The sequence below is a fragment of the Lampetra fluviatilis genome, chromosome 18, assembly GCF_964198595.1.
Source record: "Lampetra fluviatilis chromosome 18, kcLamFluv1.1, whole genome shotgun sequence".
NCBI classification, from domain to species: domain Eukaryota; kingdom Metazoa; phylum Chordata; class Hyperoartia; order Petromyzontiformes; family Petromyzontidae; genus Lampetra; species Lampetra fluviatilis.
Genome location: NC_136292.1, coordinates 622561 through 638719, shown reverse-complemented (window position 1 = coordinate 638719; position 16159 = coordinate 622561).

Genomic DNA, 16159 nt, shown 5'->3' with positions numbered 1-16159 from the left:
ATAAAATAACTTACCCAGGTATTATTTTCAAGTATAAGGTTCAGCAGCAGACAATTTATCTAACTGACAAAAATAAAAATGGAAACCAGGCCTTAGCACGGAAAATAACGACCGAAAATGTGAACAATAAATGTTTATGTTTGTAGTGAGAGTTCTCCACGTGAAAACGTGCAGACGTTTCCTCCAAGAAGCTGGATTTAGCCAGGATGTAAAGTTCCTGCTTTAAGGGCTATAGCCTGTGTCTTAATAAGGACAATACATTTATAGGGCAGTTTAATGTCTCAGAATCTCAACGTGCCTTACATGAACTCTCAATCGTCGAAGTGTCATGCTGCAGTTTAGCCAAGGGGACCCCCAGTTCCAGCTCTCCTAGTGAGGTACAACAATGATTTATTATTATTATTATACTTAAGCTTATATAGCCACGAAAGCCTCACTGAGTCTAAAGACTATTTTTCAGGAGAGTCCTGCCAATATTCGCAGTAGGTGGTGATATTTCTATGTGTGATCCCAAGTGGGTAATTTTAAAATATTTTTTATTTAGGATATTTGGCCAATATCGTCTACATGTTATATCTATGTTGTTTTCATCCATGGGAGGAAACAGAACAACCCAAAGAAAATCCATGCAGATCAAGGGGGTGAACATTCAAACTCCACACGGAAAGTTTCCCGAGTCGAGAGTCGAACCTAGCTCCGTCTTGCTGTGCCACCTGCATGAACGCAGAACCGGCCTGCCAATCGCACACGTGCTCCCCCCAGCGTGCCTCGCCGCTCTCGCGACGGTGCTGGCGCAACGGACTCGGCCTGGCGCCGTTTGTGTGCGGCGCGAGAGAGCAGGAGGCCGTGCTGCTGCTGCTGCTGGGGCGCAGTGGCAGAGCAAGGGGCCGCAGTTGGACCCCTGAGGGGGGAAAGAAAAATAGTTGCAGCCAAATCTTCTCATTGTTTCCTTCACTGTAAATGTTATGGACTGACATACGGCTGATTTTAGAATTTAAATACCGCCCTGTGTAGCATTACGCTTGCCCCCACTGCTGCCAAATTGAATGCTCAGCACAGCACCACTTGGCAGAGAAGAGCGAAGCTGAAACTCACCTATCCCTCTTGTTGTAGCGGTTCAAGCTTCAGCAATCTCCACAATGGTGGAGAAACTTAAATGTGTTTTAAGAATGACAGTGTTTTACAACTTTTTAATGGTGAAAAAACCCCCAACAACCATTGCCATGACTCCGAAAACAGCCTACACGCCGGTGTGTCCAGGGTGGCGCATTGGATACACGACTTGCTCACCGTTTGTACGTTCTCCCCACTGTTCTCCATAGGTTTCCTCCAGGTAGTCTGGTTTCCTCACAGCTAAAACATCCCAATACTGAACAATGACCTGTACATCACTCAATTGGGATTATCGACAGCAACACCCACCTCCTCCACTGAAAAAACTTGGCACGACACCTAAACAAAGTCTTGAAACCCATGTGAGATTTTCCAGTTGCCACGCCACTCTACGGCCTCTCTCCACACACTCCGAACCAAGTTCCCTTCCTCCAACAAAGCCTACCGGGTACTTTCAGATGTCCTCTGGGTACTTCCCCCCCCCCCCCAAAAAAAAGTAAAAACAATCTCTTTAATGCATAAAATCCTCTACCTCGTCTATTTTTTTCCTTTCCATATTAATCATGAATGTCTTCCTTAATTAAACCTCTCCATTAATGTTTAATCTACGTACAAAGTTGTCTCCTCGCTGGTTTTTCCTGTTTACTAGAAATCGGGAAGCTTTTTCGGGGACTGAAGAAGTACCCCGCAAGTGGAGCGAAACGTCAAACATCACAGACGCCGAACAACAACACGTGGTCAAACCCAACATCACGTGGTCAAACCCAACATCACACGAGAAAGCCATACAGCATAACCATGGAAATCGACGCCAATATGGTCTGTAATTACCCAAATATTCTTATTGGTTTACAGTAGAATGTTAAGAGCTGGTTTTCAACATTTCAAGATGAACCAAATGTGCATCAATCTGTGTCCGCTACAAAACGTCTATTTGCTGAAAAATCAATGAAAGCACATTCACCACACCATGTCTGCCTTGGGGATTGGATAAAAGTTTGTTTTTAGCAATGCAGTAAGCCCCACTTGCAAGGGTCACAGTCCATTTGTGAGCAGCCTTGCAGTATTTTTTTACTGTCTACAGTAACAAAAACATATCCTTGGGTGACAACTAATGTTTGTATTCTCTCATGAGAACCATGAATCTTCCTGAACTTGTTGGAATGAGCATGACTATTTTTTTTGTGTGCAAGGTATAAGCATGATTTCTGGGCAGAACAACTGTGCGCTGTTATGAAGGGCATGCTAATGATGGCATGACAGTTTCAAGGAGAATTACAAGCGTACGTTAGCCAGTCCTTCTTTGTCTGAGAAAATCTGAAATTAGTGAGCGTCAAATTAAACCTTCTCTATCTTTAACGGTACTCCATTGTTCCACTACACATTTGTTCCCATTTTTGATGTAACAGCTTATTTCCAAATCATATACTTATTTTCGACACGTACACCATAATATATTTCTGGACATCTGCTTAAACATCCTCATATCTTTATTTTTACCGACTGATGTCGATTTTTTTAGAATCTTTTACACCTCTCAGAACAATCATCTGTACGAGAGACACTTATTGTCCAACTGTGCAGCTTGCCTCCTGCTGGGTTTACATTCATTCTCCAGCGCCATTCCACAGCACATGGCATCGTTTACATCTATCTTAGAAATACCCAGATTGCTTTGCACATCTGTGATGCCCCTTCCCGTCGGAGTTGCCAGATGTTGCGCTATTTCTCCACAAACCTTCAGCAATGACCTGTCACCCTTCTATCGTTTTTGAGACCACACGGTGCAGGTTAACAATGTAGAGCCCTCACATGCACACCCACACACAGTTAAGTATCCAGAGATGAAATTATTTTCAACTCCTGACCCACGAAACATGGCAAATATATTTTTTATATATTTTATGCGTTCTTTATGTAACATTAGTTTGCTTTTTCACATCTTTTTCTTTGCCTCAGAACTGCAAAAACAAAGATAAATAAAATAATTAAATAATCACATATATTATCTTTGCACACCATTACGTATGAAGCAAAGCACATTATGAACAAATTAAACACCGACACATTTCCTGACATGAAATCATTTTACTATTTCTGGTTGAGACATTTCGCTTGCCGTTCCAACAACATCAAAATTAACTTTAAACGCCCAACATTTCTGGCCATTTTGGAAAATGTCCTTTTTTCAGCTGTTTTGTTTAACGAGTGGGCAAACCATCAGCATTGGCCTCATCATCTTGTAATAGCTCTTAAATGAAAGAAAGTATGCACTGCTCTCCACGCGATATAAATATTCGAGGTGTGTGTGTGTGATATTTATGCCATTCGCGTGTTACATGCGGAGTTTGCATGCTGCCAGTGGCTGCTTTATGGTTGGATGTCCTCATTGCACTTGCAAATATTTAATACTATAACACTAATTTCAATAATTTATTTTGCCAAGTGGAATGGCATTTCTGCCGACAGTGTGTGGCTGTCCTTGCTCTTAGTTCTTGGCATTGCGTGTTGGATTAGAGATTCGTCATGAAATTGGATTTAATTTCCCTCAATTTCAAAATGCATATGCATCTTTAAAAAAAATTGGCTTGGATTTCCTTTTAGTGCATTTTTTGAGTGAATAGTGAAAGGGGGCATAAAAAACTTACTTTAAAAAAATGCAGTGTGCTATCTGAACCAATTTATGCCCTCCCTTCCTTCTCCACCCCACACTGACCTGCATAGCGACATCTACTCAAGCAGCACCCCATTGCAGACACGGCATGGGCATTTACAAAATTATAATTTACATTTATTAATGTTTATTACAGGATGAGGATTGCATTGTTCGTGTACCTATAAATACCTTGTCAACACAAATACTCTTCAGCCAAGTGCTTCGTGTGTTACCAACTCGTGAAATGTTATCCAGTGACTTTTGACCGCAGCACATCCGTCCTCGTACTGATGTGGACCGATGGTCCAGACCTGCAATTGCTATTTAGAGCCAAGCACGTGTAGGGCGCGTCTGTGCATGCGTGCGGGCGAGGATATTTAGAGAGAAAGTGTGGCCCTCATCAGGACATTGATCCTCTCCCCTTGATACTGCCCAGTTCCACTCCCTTGATTAGCGCACGTAGTATGAATTCATGCTACAAGAATGTGTGTTTTGGCTTGTTGGCTACTGACTTTACGCACAATTGTTGCTGATCCAGTGAATACAGCCTGTCACCACAGCTGCCCGAATCGTGTTGGACTGTGCGAAAAGCAAAGTTTTCTTTTGGTAACTTGATTAAACTGGGAAACGGTCTGACTCGCAGCATCTCGTTTAAGTTCTTCATACAAATTTAGTAGTCAACTTTACCATTCCGCACGTAAAATTAATTTTTCCACACACCGCTTTACGTACTGACTGCTGGCAGCAATGCGCGGCACAAGCGAATGTCAGCAAACACTTTAAATGTGACTGTAAAGGCATTTCGTGGGTTTAACGGCGCTATATACGTATGGAAAATGTCAAGCTGCCTTCAATGTTTTTACTCTGCGGCTCGCACTGGAAAGTGAGAGACCTGGTGATTGTTGGCGACATCGTGATCATGTCTAAAGGGTTTGTTTAGTTTGGCAAGTTGCAGGCAGCATATGTTACCTTGGGATCTCATTTACAATCAATAAACTTTCTAGTGGAAATTTTCTAACATTTTGATACCAAATAAAAAATATCACGGCATAGCATAAAAAAAATCTAAATTACATTTTCCTCTTCCCTGTTTAAAGAATGTCTTAAACTTCAGAAAATGTTTTTTGTCGTAAGCCATTTTAATCTCTGTGACAAATTAAGGAATGTTTAGTTAATGGTAAAATATTAAGGAATGCAATGCTTTAGCCAAGATTCTAATGTTAGGGCAAAAAAAATGTTGGAAGTAATTGACTATGTGCTCACAAAAAAATGCTTTAATGTTTAAAAGAAGCAGCTTAAATGCTAATTTGCACTGTATATATATATTTGTCTGAATTATAAACTCAACTCGAAGGATGTAATTACTACTGTACAAGCTTGCATCAGTTTGGATTTGTATACACGTTTAAAATATTCAAAATAGGTGCAAAAAGGTCTCATGTGAATTTCTAATGCTGAAACAAAAAAAAACAACTGGACTTAAGAATGTCTTACTTGATGTTCTGTCTTTGAAACCACAGTGGGTCTTTGTTGCGACGTTTTGTGTCGGAAGGCCTTTCCCCCCACGCCCCTTTGTGTCGATGCCGTTTGATGTACAGTGTGCTGGTTGCTTCTCTGTAGACGAAGGCTCTTATTGAGAAGGAAAGACACATATTGTTTGGAGCAAATGATGGCCAGTGACACAGAGCAGGTGGGCAGATCAGAGGTGACTCCAAGGCTGGGGTTAGGGACGTGTCTTGAGAATGAGGAATGGTAGCAAAGGGGGTCTTCCGGGGTGGAGGGATGAGTTCGTTGAACTGCTCAGCGATTGATTTCTGCCCTTGACGTTTACATGCTTGTGCGATGGCTCAAGATTCAACGGTTATTATTTCCCCCCCTTGACCAAATCAACCTGAACGTGCCTGATGTTATCAGATCGTGGCATCTGGTTAGTGCTTGGTTAGGTGGCCATCAGGGCTCCCAGGCATTGCAGCACTGCAGGCATGGGGCTGTGGAGTGGTAGGGTGATGGCAGCGTGGCGTACGTTGTTCTCTGGGGGGTACTCTTGCCCCCCCCCCCAACACGTTAAATATTACTTCGTGGAATCGGTCAAAGACCCTTCCAATAAAGCAGTCTTGAGATTAATTGAAGTTTTCCTGGGCAAATAGCTGGCATTTCGTGTTGGTAGAAGGTTGACATTTGCTTGATATTAGTTGCAACTTGGGTTTACAGCTGTTACATAGTCGTGTATTATATATGAGCACGATTAATTGTTTTCGTTTAGGTATTAATCTATGACAGTTCTTTTCCAGACATAACGGTATGTATATTTACGTATAATAATTGTCATGGAAGCTCTTTATGCAATTGCAGCTTTGCATATCAGTGACCCATAAGGACTGTGTTGACGGTTGCGTGCAATAGAGACATGATTAAGCGTAACAAGGCATCTGTAGAACTGCATCGTGGATTTAATGCAAGGAGGGTAGTGTGCAAATAGGGTCACCGTTCAACCATTCAGCATGAGCCCCCTTTGCAAGCCTGCCCCCACGATCCCAGACAACATAACTGCTGCCCTCTCCGATGAAAGAAAGATTGACAAAGCGTCTCACAGAAGGCACTCGATACGGCTCCTCTCTCATCTCGAACACTTGAGGGTCACTCAAGTTGGCTGCTCCTGAAGTTTAACCTTGCGCTCTGACCTCCCCCCCCCCTGTTTAATTATTTCCAAGTCTTCTTCTTCAATTTGGTTTCAATCACTTTCTTCTCCCTCCCCCACCCCCGTCACACACCCTATGCCCACCACTGCCCCATGCTCTTCTTTAGATGACATGCGCGGGCAGACAAATTGGAATCGTTTTCATACTCTTGCTGCCCAGAATCACACGAGACCATGACGCACTGTGCCTCTGTTACAAGACCATGCCTGTTCTCCGTGGCCCCGCTTGGGAAATTGGGTCCAGCTGGGCTGAGGCCGCTCGCGTGAGCGAGGTGAGATGCAAAGCGTTGCCTCTGAGCGCGCTCCGCCACGCTGCACGTAACACGTCCGTGTGCGGGGGCGGCGGCACGGACATCCATCATGCTCAAACAAGCCCCCGCCGCTCCGACCGTATCTCCCAGTGTTGCTGACCCGCACTGGCCAAAGATAAACAAATTGTGTTATTTAATGTCATCCTCATGGCACATTTCACCACTCGCTCATTGCCGATGCACTTAATTTATGTGCTCGCCGATGTCCATGCTCATTTGGGGAGGCGTGGGGACGCTGCCGCGGTGCACTGGTCCGTGCGCACTTCAACTGGCTGTCCCAGAGGTCGACGATTCGTCTCTCACCATGACAGTTGAAACAGTTGGCAAAAGTTGATCAAATTTACCCGCACTCTTTGTCCAACCTGCAGTATATAAAAAGTAGTGCGCTCGAGTTAGTCGATCGGCTGATCCTGTGTGGCGGCGTGAAGTGCGGGGACTCTCAGTTCTTCCCGAATGTCTGGCAAGCCTGGAAGGGTCGGCCTGAATGCCGTTTTTGGCATCTGGTAGAGGCCCCTCCTGGCGGCAGTGGCGTGAGCAAGCAATTGCAGGGCTGCACATTAACCATCTTGAGCCATTGGTTGTGGTGAGAGTTCGTCAATTATTTTATCACGTTGAAAGGGTTCTTTAGGCGCTTCTGTCGAAGAAAAGCCGATGCGAGTGAAAGAGCAAAACAATTTATAACCACTACATAGCAGAGGTGTGGACTCGAGTCATGTGACTTGGACTCGAGTCAGACTCGAGTCATGAATTTGATGACTTGCGACTCGACTTGGACTTGCATAACAATGACTTTGTCCCACCTCTGCTACATAGACATCGACTACATAGTAAAGACCTTTGTTCGCCACGAACTCCTGTTTTGATTGACAAGGCACACAAGAGGCCAGCTGTACCATGTCCAGCAACCTTTGTCTTCCAAATGCTGGTGTTGACACACCTGCACCACCAGCTACTCACTCGTGGCAATGTTTACAAGCACGAGGGCCAGGCCAGGTGCCGCTTCGACCACTGTTGTGGATTGCGAGGACTCAAGCCCAGGATTGTGGTACATTGCACCATCATTACCGATATACTCTCAATTCACAAATGTTTCTGCGCGGAATTTGTTGAGTACAGATATGTTTCTGACCATTATAATCAAGTCCAATATCATTCCTAAATTCATCATGTCAGCTTTTTGATGTCCATTAGCAAACAACGCTACACATTCATGGGTAGCACTGCGTTAAAACGTACGTGTATTTATATAGCAGTCTTTATTTAATCAGATTGAACTCTTTCACAGCAGAAAGAGGCAAAAAACGAAGAAATCCATGCGACCTCCAGCTATGATCGAGGCTCCCAGTTTTTGTTTTATCAGCTTAGGAGGTGGCTCATTGTCCAAAATATAAACATATATATACGTATTTTCTATTTTAAGGCAGTGTTAATTACCAAGGTTGTAATATATGCTTAACAATTGTAATATAGTCAATGCTTGATTTTAACTTACGAATCGTAACGTCGACTGCCTGACATTTGGTTGACCAAAGAGAGTTTGACTCGATAAAGCACACACAACTAAATAAAAAACACACGAGTGTATTTCAAAAGTTAATAAATTGCCTACCACAAATATGTTCACATCTTGACTGCAGCTGTTCTGCCCATCCAAACATTTGCACATTTTAATCCAGGGTTCACTTGTCTTCAAACCCTCGAAACACAAACCACGAAGAACCAGATCACTGCTCTTCTGCTTTACATTTGTGCAAGGGCATCACGTGTATTTGATCATGCCACACGTCTGCCATCTAGTGGAAAAATCTGGAGAGAGAAAATCGCTAATACCAGGGTCATGACTCATTTACGGAGGCTCTCGTTTTACTTAAATGGCACAGTTGTGAGTTACAGAAGTATAAAACAATGTTTACTTAGAGATACACCTTTGTATGCAGGATTTTAGTCTATATCGTAAATAAGCTAACCGCAAGATTTAATATGTAAATAACTGGTTCCGAGTCATGGCAGTGGAAACTTTTGGCTAGCGTACATAAAAATATGCCATTGCCCCTGTCCACACAAGATGAAATGTTATCATACAATTTTGATTTATGCAGGGTATGAATACGATCATTTATCAAGACGTTGAGCAAATCAGTGGGCATATTTATATTGTAGCGAGACAGTCAGTTATAGAGTAATTAAGGAAGATCTTGAGCCTGGTAGAGTAAAGAATAACCTAGTACTGAGCACCTCTTGCTTTTGAGAGGCATTCGGCACACGATAACACACTGGATGCGTTTTGGAGACTTAAATGTCCCAGTAACTCAAAGCGCTTGACATCTCATCTCAGTCATTCCAATGCCCAACTGTAGTTTTTCCTTTTTAGTCTCGGGGAACCCCTGATGATGGCTGTCCCTGGGCGACACCAGGTGATGCAGCGTCGGTCTGCCAAGTGGGCATTAGTTTGTTAGTAGGTTGTGATGTTGATGAAGTAATTTGCAAACATATCTTTCAAGGAGAGAGGATGCCAAAAATTAACCCACCTTTAAGTGATGCACAAAATGGCATGTATTTGGGGTATCGTGCAGCTACATATATTGAAAAATCAAACTGCAATATCAAGTCTTCCGTCCAAGCCACCAATAAAACATCGCTCAGGGAGGTCGCTCATTCTCGTCTGCTGCATAGAGACTGGAACACCTTGAGCCGAGCCATTGATGCTGTTGACTCCCTGCCCCCGTTTAAGTCCAAACTCAAGATATTAACATTTTCATCTGCCTTTGACTGGCTGCCTTTGTCTACAAAATGTATTTGCACACTGCTTATATACAGTTTTGATAAGCAGACACATTTAGATTCTATATAAATTCAAATTACATTGTATAATCTTGACAATTAGACTCATTGCATGATTCCTTTTTTTGCAGACTTGTTTGAGAAATAGTTTCCTAAACAGTTTCTAAAGTTACCTTTGCAATGTGTTTTATTGTGTTTAATGAAAGTCATAATACAAATTGGAACAGTATTTCTGGAGCAAAAAATGAGATGCATTTTCTTTTGTTTGATCATTTGTTGGATAGGACAAAGTATGAGCTGCACTATCTCAACTTCAACAGTCCATGTGTTAGGCATTAGGGAGAATCCTGAGCAGAAGGAAATTTATGGAAGCAATATTACAGCTCTCCTGGGAAACATTTGTAATAAATCGCTATTAAAGCTTGGGACACGTGTTGAGACTCAGGTGTCCCGAGGTTTTATGGCTGGTATGGAGGGGAAAGCTAAACGGTTGTTCTACATCCACATTCTGGGTGGTGCTTAAGTTAAAATAAATAAATAATGCCGTAAAATGAGCAGTGAGAAACTTTTATGATTGCCTCGAGTGATGTAAATTTTTCCTTGAATAAAGGTTTTGGTGATGAGGTGACGTTATTTGGTTTTCGGATGAAGGATGACTCGCCTTTAAATGACAGTATTTCAGCCGGAAGATTGCTCAAGTTGTCCTTTGTCATTCACACGTTTGGATGCTGTATGCATGTTGCTCGCAGTTCTCTTTAATTTTCACTTACTTTATGAAGACCAATTTTTTTCTAAGTATTTTCATCTTCGTTGTTTACGTCTGCCGATATTTTTGTTGTTGTCTCCTTCCAGTAAACATTCGGCTTGAACGTAAACAAAACAAGAACCCAGCGCAAAAACTGCGGCAACCTGGTCATGACGCCAGCACACGCCACCGTCTCTCTCTCTCTCTCCGCACGGTTTCGTGTCGAGAAGACGGCAAGCGCGACGTGGACCTCCCACTGAAGCTCCGCGCCACCAGGGCCCCACACGTGGCAGCCGTGGCACGGCGCTGGATCGGCGACCTTTGGACCCAGGTGAACGCGTCACCACGGAGCCACATGGCTGCTGCTGTTGTTGTTTTAGGTGTTTCCAAAATGCGGGGGTCACTGACATTAATGGATCATGGCCGACCGCATAACTTTAATGTTTTTGATTAATAGGGTGAGCTTTTAAACTTTCTCGAGTCACCAATGTTTTCCCGATCGGTGGTAAATCTGCTGCTTTGTCCTGGTGCTGATGTGAAGCCTCATCCAGTCAGGAAGGAAACGGGGAACCACCTCGATGCTGTGCTTCCATAGATACACCTACACTCGCTCGCCTGTACATTTTAATGTTGTGGGGTGAAGAGATGGAGGGAGCCTTGAGTGGTGCACCTGGACTTGGGCAGAGAATTTAGGAAGAAGAATACAATTTGCTTTTTTGTTTGGTCCACACTATAATCAGGGTCATACCTTTTTGAAAAGGGTAAATATGCACCTTCGGAATAATGTAATACAAATCGAAGCACGTGTGCGCATGTGTGTGTATGTGTGTGTGGTTTATTTGCTCAAACAAACATATTTATGGCAATGATTTCTGTAACTTTTAAAATAAACAATGCACCTTCGGGTCGCGTTGCGCGTTGCTCGGCATAACGTCCAACGTTTTGTGCCACATGCTGGAAGCTTTTTCAGCAACGTATTTCCTAGTATGCAGAACAAACTGTCAAGACAGCATGCCTTACAGGATGCGTGACAACTGAAAACACATCAGAGAGCCTGGCAATGCAATGTAAAAAAGCTACATAGTGGTACAACAATCATTGGGAAAATTTGAGAAAAATCAAAGGTTGAGAGCAATGATGAGGACACTCTTTAGCCTGCACTTGACCATGGGAAGGGGTGAGAAGAGGTTTTCCCTTTTTTCTGGCAACAAAACAGGTGTTAAGATGTTAAAACACCAAACTGACACTTTTTACAAGGAATCATGTCTGCATTAACCACAATACTTGTGGTCAGAATGCAAACAAAAACACACTCTGATAATATATGCATTGTCTTTGAAACTATTGTGGTTAATGCAGACATGATTCCTTGTAAAAGGTTTCAGTTTGGTGTTTTAACATCTCAACACCTGTTTTGTTGGCAGAAAAAAGGGGAAAACCTATTCTCATATTTTGGTACTGGCAAAGGAGGTCCCATGACCTGGGAAGGGAGTTTGCAATGTGGGCTGGGTCCACAAGAGAGGTGTTAGATTTTGATACTTTATTTTCTGCAACCATAGAAACTAAGAATCAGTGAGCCTCAGTGGAGTGGAACTCTCCAATTAAGCTAAACTAATGCTATTACACGAATACCATGTATCAGTTGACACGCAATTTAGGCAAAGCAGATATTCTATTCGTCGTAATTGCTTAGCACGGATACCCAGGCTGCTAATGGCTCGAGAGAGCTGCCTGTAATCATTACGATACTAACAATCCTGCCAACATATTGGTGCCCACAGTAATGTGACACACACAAAATGTGTAAACACGAGACAGCGGGGGTGGGGGGGGAGTTTTCTTTTGAATTCTGCATGAATTCCCCAGGAGATCATATAACTGTGGCTAAAGCAAGAATCAGCCCGCTCACTGCTAATTTGATTATAGCAACAGGCTGCCAATGTCACTTCTTTGCCAAAGAAAATGCTGCGGATTCTAATGAGTAACATTGTTAGGACATTAAAGCCCTCTTTTGTTCCTTTCTCCATAGCCGTGCAGTTAACGGTGAGGCGTACGGCTTCGTTAATTCCTCGCAATTCATTTGTTTCCTCTTGTGGAAAAAGAGATCTAGAGCTATGTTAAATAAAGCAAACATAACTGTGTTTTAACGAAAATAATGAGTTGATCTTTACAAGAAGTAAAGGTCGGTTTTCTCGTAAAAAACATGCTCGTGCGATGCACATTTATATCGTAAAATGTGCTTTAGCATTGCTAACATTTTCCCATTCTAAGTACTTACTACATTGCCCCCCTGCATATTGTTAAGTTTAACTTGTTTTGTAGATGTAATGGCGCCAGTCCCGAGAGAAGGGCGGTAACTGTCGGTGTGGAGTCTCTCTCGAGCACCGGGATGAGCACGGAACGGAGGCCCCTGGGGGGCCTGGCTCGGGTGACAGCGAGAGGGAGGTCGGGTGAGGACGCGGGAGTCTGGTGAACCCGAGCGGGCACGTGACCGCATGAGGTCGTCACGAGGGCCGCGGAGGAGGTGAGAGGGACACGTGATGTGGGCCCAAAGTCTCCGAGAAGGATCTGGAAGGGGGCGTGGCCAAGGGCGGAGCCTGGCCACGGGCCGCAGCCTTCAAGGCAGAGTCCCGAGAGCGAGCTGGGCTGCTCGTCTCTGGGAATGCAATCTGCCTGCTAAGTCTTCGGTCCTCACGCACGGCAGCGTGGGCCAGGCAGGGAGTTAGCTGACCTGGTATCAGTATATCGTCATTATCCCGTGGTGGTCACCACCCTAAGTCATTATCCCGTCGAGTGGTTATATGGCGACCCCGTTGTGTGAAGAATAAACGTGATGCCTCCAATTTCGAGTGTAACACACGACATATATACAGATTACGAATTATTGCTACATTATGTCCAACGTCTGTGCTGCGACCAGATGATTTTACAAACATACACAAAAACACACACACACAAACACACAAACACAGATACACACAAACATACACACAAACACACACACACAAACACACACACAAACACATACACACAAACACACACAAACACACACACACAAACACACACACAAACACATACACACAAACACACACAAACAAACACACAGACACACACAAACAAAACACATACACAAACACACAAACAAACACACATACACACAAACAAATACACAAACACACAAACACACACAAACACACCGGCGACACTACCCGTCGTCGGTTGCACATTCGTCGCTGGCCTTCGAGCGCCGTGACCTCGTGCACTTGGGGATCGTTGGAGGTACAAATCCGCGATGTGCGTGGGAGGACGCGGTGGGGTGGCGGCCACGCAGGCCAAGAACACGTGCTAATACCCACCGCCATTCAAAACAAAATACATTTCACTTCAATCCATTCAACACGCAGTCGGATTTATAAGCATTGGACTGCGACCAGCTGGTAAACAACTCTCGCAGCGTCGAAGGGACATGGACCTTTGACGATGTGTGGCTGTGTGTAAGCTGTGTGTAGCTGTAGCTGTGTGTAGAATTTTGGAGATATTTTTGGTCTTGACAAACATAAGATCCAAGTCCGATTCAGTACAGTACATGAAATCCGTGATCTAATTCCATCTGTAAAGGATGTCATCCCTGACTTGCAATACCCTGGAGTCTATAAACTGAGTTGCAGCTGTGATGATTGTTATATTGGGGAAACGAAACGTCATGTCTCTGATCGTGTCCGCGAGCACAAGTCAGATCTGAAACACGGCAATTTGAGTCTTCCGCCGTTGCCGATCATTGCTACAACGCTGTGGGCTCATGATATTGTTTTTTCCGAGACCAAGGTGCTCTGCAAACCCTCTGGCTACCATCAAAGGTTTGTACACGAAGCCATCCAGATTTACAAACACAGACATAATTTCAACCGTGATGATGGGTACAAACTGAGTAATCATTGGAAAGATGTTATTAACCATGCAAAAAAGATTTATCTACACATTTTTGGAGCATCTTATTTGACAGGCACTATTTTACTTTATCGAGTGTTAACATACCCAGCGTTTAACAGTACTCTCCTTTTTGTATTTGATTGTCAACCAACACTGGGTACAACAACATGGACATTTTCGTTCTCTTCTAGCATGTGCACCAACAGGTGCACCAACAGTTCCACATTCACTCTCTTTTAGCCCCGCCCCCCCTCCCAATACGTTCCATTCATTGGCTACCACATTCAGATGAGCCCCTCCCTCCCTCCTACCCCCTTAACTTGTATTTAAGAACTTGTATCTTGGAATATTTGCCTCACTTGATACAGTAAATCTGGCTGTGACGGTCCCACCTGATGACGGAGACTTGTGTTGCCTCCGAAACGTCGTGATTTATTATTTTATTTCTATTATTACTTTTAGTAATTTTTAATTTTATTTTTTACCTACGTGACTTTACCGAAAAAAACTAAGAGTATGAATCCTTGCAGTCACGAAAGCTTCAAATCTAGAATTAGCTGTGTGTAGTTGTGTGTAAGCTGTGTGTAGCTGTGTGCAAGCAGTGTGTAAGCTGTGTGTAGCTGTGTGTAGCTGTGTGTGGCTGTGTGTAAGCTGTGTGTAGCTGTGTGTAGCTGTGTGTAAGCTGTGTGTAGCTGTGTGTAGCTGTGTGTAGCTGTGTGTAAGCTGTGTGTAGCTGTGTGTAGCTGTGTGTAAGCTGTGTGTAGCTGTGTGTAGCTGTGTGTAGCTGTGTGTAAGCTGTGTGTAGCTGTGTGTAGCTGTGTGTAAGCTGTGTGTAGCTGTGTGTAGCTGTGTGTAGCTGTGTGTAAGCTGTGTGTAGCTGTGTGTAGCTGTGTGTAAGCTGTGTGTAAGCTGTGTGTAGCTGTGTGTAAGCTGTGTGTAGCTGTGTGTAGCTGTGTGTAAGCTGTGTGTAGCTGTGTGTAGCTGTGTGTAAGCTGTGTGTAGCTGTGTGTAAGCTGTGTGTAGCTGTGTGTAGCTGTGTGTAGCTGTGTGTAAGCTGTGTGTAGCTGTGTGTAAGCTGTGTGTAGCTGTGTGTAAGCTGTGTGTAAGCTGTGTGTAAGCTGTGTGTAGCTGTGTGTAAGCTGTGTGTAGCTGTGTGTAAGCTGTGTGTAAGCTGTGTGTAGCTGTGTGTAAGCTGTGTGTAGCTGTGTGTAGCTGTGTGTAGCTGTGTGTAAGCTGTGTGTAAGCTGTGTGTAAGCTGTGTGTGAGCTGTGTGTAGCTGTGTATAGCTGTGTGTAGCTGTGTGTAAGCTGTGTGTAAGCTGTGTGTAAGTTGTGTGTAAGCTGTGTGTAGCTGTGTGTAAGCTGTGTGTAAGCTGTGTGTAGCTGTGTGTAGCTGTGTGTAACTGTGTGTAAGCTGTGTGTAGCTGTGTGTAAGCTGTGTGTAGCTGTGTGTAAGCTGTTTGTAGCTGTGTGTAGCTGTGTGTAATCTGTATGTAGCTGTGTGTAGCTGTGTGTAAGCTGTGTGTAAGCTGTGTGTAGCTGTGTGTAAGCTGTGTGTAGCTGTGTGTAGCTGTGTGTAAGCTGTGTGTAGCTGTGTGTAGCTGTGTGTAACTGTGTGTAGGCTGTGTGTAGCTGTGTGTAAGCTGTGTGTAGCTGTGTGTAACTGTGTGTTAGCTGTGTGTAGCTGTGTGTAAGCTGTGTGTAGCTGTGTGTAAGCTGTGTGTAGCTGTGTGTAAGCTGTGTGTAGCTGTGTGTAGCTGTGTGTAGCTGTGTGTAAGCTGTGTGTAGCTGTGTGTAGCTGTGTGTAAGCTGTGTGTAGCTGTGTGTAAGCTGTGTGTAGCTGTGTGTAGCTGTGTGTAGCTGTGTGTAAGCTGTGTGTAGCTGTGTGTAGCTGTGTGTAAGCTGTGTGTAGCTGTGTGTAAGCTG